This window comes from Garra rufa, chromosome 4, assembly GCF_049309525.1.
Source record: "Garra rufa chromosome 4, GarRuf1.0, whole genome shotgun sequence".
NCBI classification, from domain to species: domain Eukaryota; kingdom Metazoa; phylum Chordata; class Actinopteri; order Cypriniformes; family Cyprinidae; genus Garra; species Garra rufa.
In genome coordinates this window covers 45,355,248-45,368,191 of record NC_133364.1, presented here as the reverse complement: position 1 = coordinate 45,368,191, position 12,944 = coordinate 45,355,248, and the positions used below count along the sequence as shown (strand labels likewise).

The following is a 12,944-nucleotide window of genomic DNA, read 5'->3' as shown; positions in this document are numbered from 1 at the left end:
AGAATTTTATGAATGGGCCAGTGAATCACTGATTCAAGGTGTTTAAAAAAGGTAAATTCATTCAGTAATTAAACACTGCTGTGTGCAGAGACGCAAGACATGGCTTTGTTTAAAACCGTTTTTACTAAATGGAGCACAAAGACAATATTTTCTTCATGATTTAAATGACTTAATATTACATTCTTGTTTATCTAATTTTGTTGCCCTGACACTTAGTAAAGTCTGCCACAGACCATGCTAAATGCTAACTAATCTGTTCATATAAACATTCTAAACGTGTGTTTCCTAGAAAGTCTGTGCATATAATAAGCCTACTACGATTAAAAAAATCTCTATTTGTTGCTTTACAGTAACAATAATCTAAATTTGACAGATGGTAAGATTGCTATTATGAATTTAAAGGTTACAGTAAGGTAAAGACACCTGAAGCAGCTGCATTTTGCTGTTTAAATGCTGGTTTAATAGAAATAATTTTAATGCGCATGCAAACTCAATCTTGATGTGACAAGACATGGTAATAAAAACATTCCCAGGGGGGTGTTCCATAAAACAAGTTTACCAAATAAGCCAGGCTTATTTCAGTTAGTCTGACTTATTGTCACTTGATTTGGCACAAAATAAGTCAGACTAACTGAAATAAGCCTGACTTATTTGGTAAACTTGTTTTATGGAACACCCCCCAGGAAATGAATACCTTACGAAATACAATAAATAACAATATAAATACAATATAACTTGCTTAGGATAAAAGCATCTGAAAAATGCATGAATGTAAATGCAATGTGAAACAAAATGTGTTTTGGGTTACCTGATTCTGCATGTCTGTAAAATGGACAGCTGGCTGTATGATGATTCTGCATCTGATGGTCAGCATCCAGTTAGTGCTTGGAGAAATCTCCTGTAACAGACAGTGTCACAACACCCTTTTAGTGTTACTATAGTTTATGATCAGAAAAGACAACTACTGTACAGTAATAAAATTTACATTTTTAATAAAATAAGCATTTATCATATTTATTAGCAAAACTTGCTATATTAATATATTGCTAGCTCGTTACTCTCTTTAAAAAGTTAACCTGTTCTGCAAGTCAGTGGTCTTAGTACACGATATAACTCAGGTATATCACGATATAAAGTCAGTGGTCTTAGTACACGATATACCACCGGTCTTAGTACACGATATAACTACAGAAGAGTCAAGTTTTAAATACAACAAATATGGAAACTCGTTGGTCATTTTTAAACGAGATGCAAGTCAGTGGAGAACAGCACTAATTTGGCTAATTTAGTAAGGTTAACATCAGTGGCGGCTGGTCCATAGGGGGCGCTGGGGCGCCGCCCCCCCTCAAGTTAGCCAAGGAAGAAGACTATTAACATGTTAAAAATAAGTTTAATACATATTGCAAAATAATTACGAAATTGCATTATTTTGACATACTATTCGACTGGTAGTTATGTTAGCACCTGTAAAAAAAAAAAATCTAAACTGTTTTTCGTTTGTTTGTGTATGCGGGACGCCGGCCAAATGGGTGTCTATTAGGTCTGTAAATTTTTGAAACGCATGTGACTTGAGGCTGAGCTCTGATTGGCTTGTTTCAGATTGTCCTCGGGGCGCAGAGCACTGCGCCCCAGACCCTCCCACTTTAGATCTTAGCCAATCAATCTTGTTTTTATATATTTTGTCCTCATGTGATTGGACCATTCTCGACTGTCAAATATGTGCAATATGTTTTCCGAAATGAAAGTAAATTTGATTTTATCTTTCACAAGCCGTTCAAATGAAGAAATAAATAAATAAAAATAAACTTACGAATCATGGAGCTTGGATAGAGTTTGCTTGCTAGATGCGATGTAAGTCTTGCCTTTTATTGTTTTCATTGTTTGTTATTTCAAAGTCCTGTCACCGAAGCGTTGTGGGCAACTACACAGAAAGTAACGTTAACTGTAACAATGCAGTTTAACTCATTTGTCGGGGTACAAGCAAGGGTTTATGTAGATGTCTTTTTTCAAGTAAATTGTGAGTGTTTATGTTAGTATTATTATAAGCACAATATTAAAATAGATATATATAATATAGTGTTCCTTCTTTAATTGGACATACAAATATATTGTGAATAGCATTATAATTACTTATTATATTGGACTATATATACACATTTATGAAAATTAATTTATATGCAATGTTTTATTACAAATCAATTTATTTTCTCTGTCTTTGATATTTATCCTGTGGCTCCCTCCTGTGGATAACATTAGTATTATGGCCTTTATCTCTGAATCACATTAATAAAAATGGCTAATATTTTTTGGGATGATTACAAATGTTTAATGATTACTTTACTGATAATAAAGCCTGTATTAAAAGTGTGATTCATTTTGTGTGCGCCCCCCCTAAAAATTTTTAGCACCAGCCGCCACTGGTTAACATTAACTTAGTTAAATTGATGAAAGGGGAAGCTCACCTGTTGTTTGCACCGCGATGACGGCAATCACCAGAAAAGACTCTAATACACCTCCGATGCAGACGACATGACCACGAGACCACAAACTTGAAAATAAAACACAAAAGATGCAGTTAACCGCGGTGTTCAGTTTTACCTCAGTGTTTCATGTTAGCGCGCTGTTTATGTCACGTCTGTCACTGAAGGGACCGTCTATAAAGTTACATACGACATTCATACACACATTTCTTACTTAAACATCATTTGAAGAGAATTACCTTGCCAGCTATAAAGAGGCAGCGTTTAAAAGATATTATGCTGCTCTGTGACTAACGTTAAGTTTGTCAACTTCGGCTTACTGACATTATTAGCTTACCAGTTCATGTTATCGTCGATACTATGGCAGTCATTCACAGAAGAAGATCCAAAATACACCTCCGCGCTCCGACGTTACAGACGACATCCAGACCAGAAACTTGAAAATAACAAACAAAAGAAGGGCTTGAAAATACAGTTTAAAATCTCCACAGAAACAGTGGTGTTGCTTAACGCACTTTACCTCAGTATTTCACCTCAGTTTGCTGTTAAGCTTGAGTAAGGGCTCGTCAGACGAACTAACTTGCATTAAAGGGCAGCCGAATATACAAACTTGTTTCTCAGTTTAAATAAAGTTTATTTCGACTAATATAGGTCACCTTAATTTACTCACCAGTCCATGTTTTCACCGTTATGGCGGCGCCCCGGCCGTCAGTCAGAAAAAAAAGGCTACCGACATGAAAAACACGATGAATATTGTTAGTTTGCTGTTAACAAGTGAAAACAAATTAAAATTGTTCAGTTTTTCATAAAACAGAAATAATATACTAACCTTTTTGTCGAGTTATTGATGCAACATTTCTCTTTTGTCCTTTTTACCGCCACTTCCTCTCAACAGGAGAAAAAAAAATCTCCCTTGCCATTGGTCAATTTTTCGCGGGCAAGTTCACTACTGTAAACGGATTTACAGTAGTGGAGAATTACAGTAGTGATCATATATTTTCCCATAATCCTTTGCAGTTTACAGTAAAATACTGTATATACATTTTACAGTATCTTACTGTAGATATTACAGTAAAATACTGTTCAAATTACAAAAATTGGTTACAGTGTATACTTTTTAGTACTGTACTAAAAGTGCTCTATTTTCGCACACTAATTTTGTACTTAATGTACTAAAAATAGTATTAAGTATATTTTAAGATAAACTTAATACCAAGTGTACTCAACTGTGCTATTTTGAGACACCATGAAATTGAACTAAAATGTGCTTTTAACATACTATATCTGTATTTAAAAATATATATTTAGATAAATATATTTATGACTAATTTAAGAATAATTTTTAGCATAATAGTAATATATTAAAAGAATATACAAATTGTGAAAAAAGTGCACTGAAATACAATTTAAGTACACTTAGTGCACTTCCCTAATGTACTTAAAGGATAACTATTGCCAAAATGCAACCTGGCCTGTTTTTTTTTTTTTTTTTTTTTACTGTAAACGAGACGAACATATATTTAAAAGCATAATTATGACAAACGAGCCGTTTTCGAGATTGACTGTGATTTCGTTTTGTGGCCAGTGAATGGGAGTACAGGGGCATAACTTTGAGCGCATCAAAAACAATATTTTTACAACACTATAAGGCTCAACACACCATGAAACTTTGCTCGAAGTATCGCCTGGGTCTCTACACATGAACTCCAGCATTGAGAACATTGTTTGTGTACACAGAGTTTACTAAAAAGAAAGGTTTTGAACAACTCACTTTCACTGTTTGAGTTTCCGCTCGCGGCCGTCTCGCCAGTCAAGAGGTGTCGATCTCCGAATGCAAATGAATGGACTCCATAGGACGAAATATTAGGCTTATATGAGGCTCTTTTTACAACTAGAAGGTAAATATTGTTTTTCACTTGCGACAAAACAACGAATTAGCCGTGCATTTATATGGAAATATGCTTTAGGAGCTATCCATCCTCGCACTCGGAGATCGACACTTCTTGCCTGACAAGACGGCCGCGAGCGGAAACTCAAACACTGAAAGTGAGTTGTTCAAAAACTTTCTTTTTAGTAAACTCTTTGTACACAAACAATGTTCTCAATGCTGGAGTTCATGTGTAGAGACCCAAGTGATACTTTGAGCAAAGTTTCATGGTGTGTCGAGCCTTCTTAGTGTTGTAAAAATATTGATTTTGATGCCCTTAGTACTCCCATTCATCGGGCACAAAACGAAATCACGGTCAATCTCAAAAATGGCTCATTTGTCGTAATTATGCTTTTAGATATAAGTTTGTCTCATTTACAGTAAAAAAAACAGCCCAGGTTGTATTTTGGCAAAAGTTATCCTTTAAAGTGCTCTGTTTTCAGGCACTAATTTTGTACTTAATATACTAAAAGTTATTCTTAAGTACTTCTTAAGATAAACTTAAGATCATCTAAGTGTACTCAACTGTGCTATTTTGAGACACCATGAAGATGAACTAAAATGTGCTTTTAACATACTATCTCAGCATTTCCAAAAATGTATTTTGTTACCACTTATAATACAATTGAAACATATTTCATAAACCTTTAAATATACTAATTATACATAAAAAATAAACTTATTGATTATTTAAAATACATGAATAATATTTAATAAATGTATACAAAGTGTATTTATAAGGCATTGCCCACATATTTTTATTAATAAAAAATACACTTGTTGATTATTTAAAATACATATTATTCTTTTATTCTTTTAATATATTACTATTATACTTTAAATTAGTCATAAATATATTTATAAAAGTTTAAAAGTAGAGTTCAAGTGTATTTCTAGTTGTAACTAAATATATTTTTTTAAAATACAGATATAGTATGTTAAAATCACATTTTAGTTCAATTTCATGGTGTCTCAAAATAGCACAGTGGAGTACACTTAGATGGTATTAAGTTTATCTTAACATATACTTAATACAATTTTTTGGAAAATAAGTACAAAATTAGTGTGCGAAAATAGAGCACTTTTAGTACATTACTGAAAAGTGTACTAAGTATACTTAAATAAAGTTTTTTACCTGGGCTAGTATGCAGGACACCTGAAAACGGTGCAGACAATATAAGTAAATAATGAGTCTGATCTTTTCAAACTGAGAAATGCTCCATCCAGGCCTGTGGACAGACCATCATCTTTAGAGGCTCTATGGCAGGGATCATCAAATCTGGCCCATTTTCCTGCAGAGTTTAGCTCTAACCCTAATCAAACACACCTGAGCATGCTAATCAAGGTCTTCAGGATCATCAGAGAATCACAGGTAGGTGAGTTTGATTAGGGTTGGAGCTAAACTCAGCAGCGCATTGGACCTCCAGTGTAAGATTTGAGGAACCCTGCTCTATGGCCTACAATGGTGCATTCCACACTACTAAGGTGATCTATTTGAAAATGACATTAAATGTAGCATCACGTGTCTGTTAAAATTCTGTTATGCAGTTTCATGTCATCTTATATCCTTCTGCACTTGTTTTAGAAACCTGCCACTGAAACTCAGTCTCGACTGCACCCCACAGATTCAGCATTAAAGTAATAAAAAGTTTTTGCAATAAAAGATCTTATTACTTTTATTACTAGTCAAAATTACCTGTTTTTCTTTCATGTCAAAAATCATTAGGATATTAAGTAAAGATCATGTTCCATGAAGATATTTTGTACATTTCCTACCATAAATATATAAAAACTTAATTTTTGATTAGTAATATGGATTCCTAAGAACTTTATTTGAACAACTTTAAAGCAATTTTCTTAATATTGTGATTTTTTTTGCACCCTCAGATTCCAAAATAGTTCAAATAGTTGTATCTCAGCCATATAGAGATTTTGATACAGCAAGAGGGAAGCAAGAGGGAAGACATTGATGATTTCAACATGCTTTTCATTTACTGTATTTGGCAAAAAAAGGAGAATGTGTATTGCCAATTTGCCATCTAAATGAATGGCAGAATATCTTGCATTTATCAAACTGCCAACCTCAGTGTAACTCTTACAAAATGGTATCCTTTAAAAAAAAAAGAGCATAACTCTTAAAGCTCAGACTTTGGATAAGTCAGAATATGTTAAACATAATTGCTTATGAGGCTATAACAATAGCAAAGGCCATACACAAAAGTGAAGCATAAGTTCAACCAGATCAACACAAAAACAGTATCAACGATGCTTCTACAGTCTTCCCTGAGAGTGAGGATACATTTTTTCACTTGAAATTAAAGTGCAGTATTTGAAAACGTATGACTAGAGTTCTTATCTAAACCTAAAGTGGCACTGTAATATTTTAAATAATATTAAACAAAAATGCAGGCTCTCAGTATAAAGTGTTGCATAAAAATCAAACACACTGCACTGTTTTAAAAACAACACTCCTCTGTTCACTTTATTTTCATATTCTTCTGCAAGAATATCAGTTTGTCCACATTTTCTGGCAAGAGGCGAGACCTACTTGCAGTGACTATGTCCCCTGCTGTTGAAAAAACACGCTCACTTGGCACAGATGTACCTGGGACAGCGAGGTAGCAATGTGAGGGTACTTATGCTCATTGCTCTTCCACCATGCTAGTGGGTTTTCATCCACAGAGATGCACCCTGTGGCTTTGTATGAGGTGACCTCTTCACCAATGATGTCTGACAAAGGCTTTGTGCTTCTTTCCTCTGTTGTAAAAAAATCTGCAAATACCGTTGACATGGCAGATTTTTTCTGGGGGGGAGAGGTCTCTGATGGCCCTGCTGCTTGGGCTTCACTGTGTTGACCCTGACGAATATATGACAGAATAGCCATTTTGGAAATGTTAATAACAACAAATAGCTCTCATGGCAGCAATCATTTATTCTCTACTGGACAGTGGGGAATAGAAACATTAAATATGCTTGGCTTAGTGTAAAAAAAAAAAAGAAAACAGCAGTTATAATTGGGATAATTGATGATAAATTACATGCAAGCCTACTTTAGATATACAAAAGAAAACCACAATACCTGCTTTTCAATGTCCATAATGTCTGTGGTGAGATCATCGTAGATTTTCTGAACACAGGCTTCTTCCAGGTAAGGCAGAGACTTGAACCTTGGATCCAGTGCTGTGGCTCTGTGTAGATAATCCTGAACAGTATAGGGTCACTGTATCTGCCTTTAAGGTCTTTAGTGATGGCTGCCTTAGCTTCTTTGATGGTGGTACTGTCCTTTGCACTTGATGACATGGATTTCAGTATCATCTTCTGCAGTGGGATAATCATTGAAACTGAGGGGGATGTTTCTGTGCTCATGAGGGTGGTTACATTCTTCATAGGTTTGAGAATATTAATGAGCTCCTCTGCCAGTTTTGTTTCACTGTCAGTTAACAAGGCAATATCCTTGACTTTCTTTTTCATATCCTTGTCCATCAGGGCAGAATAGATGGCAGCCTGCTGCTCCACATAACGTTCTAACATGTCATATGTGGACTTCCAACGAGTTGTTACATCGTGTATTAGTTTGTGAACAGGCAATTCCAGCATATCCTGTTTGGTTTTCAGGACATGGGCAGCTGTTGTGCTTCGGTGAAAGAAGTGAACCACCTTCCTAACCCTCCCCACTAGTCGGGATACTTGGTTTAGTGAAATTGCACTCTTGGCTGCAAGGTTAACTGTGTGCGCGAAGCACCCAATCTGTGGCCCAAGTCCCGCTGCTAAATCGATAGCATTGACTATATTTTTAGCATTATCTGTACACTGAAAAAAATGATTCTGACCCCTTGTAAATGTTACATGTTTTTATCTGGTTAATTTCACTGATTTTAATGTGTTATTTAATCCTACTTATTTTTTATTATTAATTTTCAAATTCTCTGCCCTTGTTTAAAACAAGTTAATTTCATTCAATTAAAAGTAATTAGAAAAAAATACGTTTAATTTAATTTCCATATACTGTCCGGTCTGCGCATGTGCAGACACATTTTTTTTTTCTGAAGGCGCCAAGGCGGGGGATTGAACGTGATGCACTAGTTTGAATGCTGCATCTAGCTCTGCATTTTCGGTAAGTAAGCAATATATATAATCATTGGTGTGTTATATTTGTTACTTAAACAGGGTTCTGTTTACACTTTTAAACATTTTATAGAAAAAAAATGTGTTTAGCTAATGCTAAGTTTGTGTGTTTTTATATAAATTACTTTAGCTAACCACGTGAGTTGTGTAAGGTTAGTAAGTTAACTTAGCTTAAGTGTTAAATGCTTGGTGAATTCAGTGTTTGTCTTGACTTATTAGTTTGTTGAAGCCGAATAAAAGCAAAACAGTTTTACGAATGTTAACGTTAATTGTAGCAGCACCTTCCTTGCTGTCTAGGCTTGTACGTTACGTTAGACTGGCCAAGCCTAACATTACATTAACGTTATTCCTGACTGGCTGTAAGCATGTTTTCCAATATTGTCAATGTGTTAACATTAGGACAAAATATACCTGTGAAATCATGTTGGTAAAAGGTGGTTAATGTGCACTGACGGCAAGAATTTATGTTTCTACATAATCATAATGGCAGGCCTAGGTAACGTTGGGTGCCTGAATTTACCGTTTCTTTAAAAGTTTGTATTTTTTTGACACCCGTAGACCCGCCCCTACTCTGCCGCTGACTGGCTCTGACCGACCGTGACATTTTCAAGGCCTGTCACTCCACTTGCGCAAACCTAACCAACGAATGCAACGAACACTAGCCAATCAGAGGCAGGTCTTCGCGGAATGCGGGTAGGGAAAAAAAAACAAGCTTCTGCCATTACCCTTAATTGATAGCAATACATCTGGCTAGAACACACTGTACACCATAAGAAAATTTGAATATATCTATTTAATAGCTACAAAATATCATTACACCAATGGCTGATCACAGTGCTCTTTGTCTTCTGTTGTTGTTTTTTTGTGTGTAATAGATAAATGCTGAATTCCAGCGCATAACAACCGTCCCACTTGAAACAACCTTCATGGCTCAGTTGGACAGCCATTTACCCCAGCTGACATCTATTTTCGACAAAAGGGAGGTGTTTCTGGCCAAAAACTAGCCAAACATCTGGTGATCTTGCAAGAGGTAAACATGTTTTTACATTTTAGTAGAAAATATCATATACACTGTGGAGAAACCTGAAATGTACCTGTCTAGTGCCAGCCTTGATTATTTGTAAGGGGCAAGGTTCCTAACGCTACATCCACACTACTACATTTTTGTTTTAAAACGGAGACCTTTTGGTACATTTGCACCTACCATGCAGACTGAACTGTCACCCTATCGCCCTACACATTCAGACCTGATATTTAATGAAAATGAAGTCCCAATACACTAACATTCTTTAGGTAAAGAAGGCAGTCCATTTACAGAATGTATAATGAAGTCATTGTGTATATATTTTTGAGGTTACCACAGGTTCGAAATATTCTACAGTTTCAAGACATTTTTTATTATTTATTGTATTTTAATAGTTGTAGTCCTTTTACACAGGCTACAAGTGACATCAATCTTAAAAGGGGAGCAGTCCTCAAGGCACTTTGCATCTACCTTGGTGAGGATGATGGACATCTCTTTCGGGAGTATAAGGCAAGTCATTGTAATTGTATTTATCAGTCTGATGTACTGTCTTGTATTATAAAATGTTTTAAGATCCTAATGTCACTAACCCACTAGTTAGAAGAAAATGAATTTAAAGGGGCATTCAACAAAAACAAACCCGATGCATAACAAAATCAGTGTGTTGACACCAAAACTATGGCAGCTGTAGTCCTATCACAGTCTACATGCTGTCGTGTTTTGGGGTCTAGAGCTATTATAGTGTGGAAGCCTGCTGTTTATTTAAATCAACTAATGCAAAACTTGAAAAATGCTCTAGCCACTAAAGCATGTCACTACAGAGGATCATACTGGTGTTTTCATGTTTTAGCCCATTGATGACGAATGCATTAAAGCAGAACTGCGGTCAATGTTAACATTGAGCTCATTTTTTTGTACATTTGGAGTGCTGTCAGTACAGAGAACCTGTTTTTTGGTCCAAAGTAGTCGATTGTCGAGTTCAAGCACATAGGTTTAGTTACCTGTGATCACGCAGGTGATCTCTACAATCGACTACTGTGGACTTCGCCCGAAAACAGGAAATAAATACAGGTATGTGCGCTGGCTGAATTAACATCACTTTTATTCATATCTTTCACATCTGCTGGAGTCAGATTCACTGTGTTCACTCGAAAGGAATCACTCACATGGCTGGGCATTTGTAATGACACATCAAGGATGTTAAGAGGCTAAAAGCAGGTTTAAAACTTGCCCCATTGAAGTCAACAGGGTGCCAATTTTAAAAAGAGGATAACACTGTGTAGGTAACACCGATTTCTGTCGTTGTTCTCTGTACTGACAGCACTCCAAATTTACAAAAAAATGAGCTCAATGTTAAAATTGACCAGAGTTCTCCTTTAACATTACCACTGACCATTTTCCAAAGCATCAATTTTAGAAAATTTATTTTAACCATATAAGTAGGCATAAGGTTGAGAATATTTGTATAAAAATCAACAATTTGCTGCACAGTTTTCAAAGCAGGTACCATTTTCTAAACACACCCTGGTGCATTCAAGAACTCTGACATACAATAATTATTAACAGACTCTGACAAACTTTATGTTGAGGAAATGAAATCCTGCAGAGTAAAACAACATGGATGTTGTCACAGGATGATGTACATTTGTCTGTGTCTGGACTGGAGATGTTCAGTAATTGGCTAAAACATTTTAAACCATCATTTTTGTTCTTGAAACAATAAGGCAGGCTTTATTCATTATTTTTCTTATTGTTCAATTAAAAGAACAAAACCAACAATGTGTTAGTCCATCTCTCAATCCATTCTGACTTCTGTGTCTCTGGTCCATTTGCAGAAAAGTTTGGATATTTTTCACAATGCCATAAAAACAAAAATCTGTGGTTTGTTAATTCACATGAACCTTTATTTAACTGACAAAAACAATCAATAGTTTTACTGACCAGTGTAATTATATATTTTAAATATAAAGAAATTTAGAATTTTCAGGTCATTAAAATCTATTGCATAAATTCATGTTTTTCTTATATTCTACATATATACAGGACATTGAAGGAGATGACATCCAGAGAGACCTGCAGAATTCCACCATGGGCGTATATGTCATCAACAAGGAGTGTGGAGAAATTGGAGCACATGATGACGTTGGCATTTATGTTGAAGGAGAAATCATTCTGGACAACATTGGATCTGTAGCCCAAGCATTGTTATTTGTATATGTTGTGCTCTTGCAAATGGGTGGTAAAAGGCTTTCCTCCAAAGTTCTCCTGTGTGTGTATATATATATATATGTATACAGCCACTATTGTGAACATTTAAAGCTTCGTTTTTTTTTTATGAACCGTGCCATCCCTAAATCTTACAGTTACATTGTTGCTTTTCCCAGCAAGGAAAAAGTTTGACTAATAATTATATACCGAATTCCTTCACATCAGTAAGTAAATGCATAGATATGCAATAAACAGTTGTATTCCTAAACAGTCTAGTGGAAGAATTTGTGTTAGACATGTAGGAGATTTTGAGTTCTAATCCGCCCACAAGTAATTTTCCCCCTTATTAAACTCAGAGATGTTAACCAGTAATCGTATTTGCCAGTCATTCCCAACACAGTGGCCCCCCAACACTGCACATTTTGCATCTCTCCTTTGTCCGACATACCCATTTCAGATCTTGGGGTCTCTACTAATGAGCTGATGATCTGAATCAGGTGTTTCTGATTAAAGAGACATGGAAAACATGCAGTGTTGAGGGCCTCCAGGATTGTGGTTGGCAACCACTGGTAAATGCAGAGCAGGGACACAATTTGTGTTTTGTTTTGAATGAAGCGCTGGTGAGTGAGACTGTGTAAGATCCATAAGAAAATATTCTGTCACCAAAAAACATTGCAGTAAACATTCAGCATGATCTTAAAAACAAATCCTTGCGGCGAGATGTTTCAAAAAATGATGGGGACAATATCGACCATGGCAAAAAGTGGTGGGGACATCAATTACGCCTATGTAATTGAATGATATACCTCGTTGCCAAAATTTGAGGGAATCTACTGTAACAGTTCAATATTTAAAACTACAGCAAAGCGGATGGTCAGGTATAGCCACAGAGAGTACAATGCACAAATGAAAATAAAAAGAGATGGAGTCATAAAGATGGCAATCAGATGTAGCCCACATTTAGTTGCAGCATGAACGTAGCCTTAAATTCACACCGCATTTTTTCTTGTCATACCCTTCAACAAAGAACCCAAACAGGGTTGCACATTTGCTTGACTTTTCACATGTATCTGTAAGTGTGATGGCAAATAATGTTATGATTACACTGACTACAATTGAATGTCTTCCAGATTGAATGCACAAATAATTGTAGAAATTGCTTCATTTTCTAAACCTTGAC

At 35.6% G+C, this 12,944-nt stretch overlaps 1 long non-coding RNA gene across 1 annotated transcript; it reads right to left on the bottom strand.

Moving 5' to 3' along the window:
• Window positions 1-806: 806 nt before the first annotated feature.
• On the bottom strand, window positions 807-3,030 carry LOC141333088 (uncharacterized). The gene is made up of 3 exons (XR_012355380.1): window positions 2,818-3,030; window positions 2,463-2,548; window positions 807-898 (listed from the first exon to the last, which is right to left on the bottom strand). It is a non-coding gene; the product is annotated as an uncharacterized lncRNA (long non-coding RNA).
• Window positions 3,031-12,944: the final 9,914 nt, after the last annotated feature.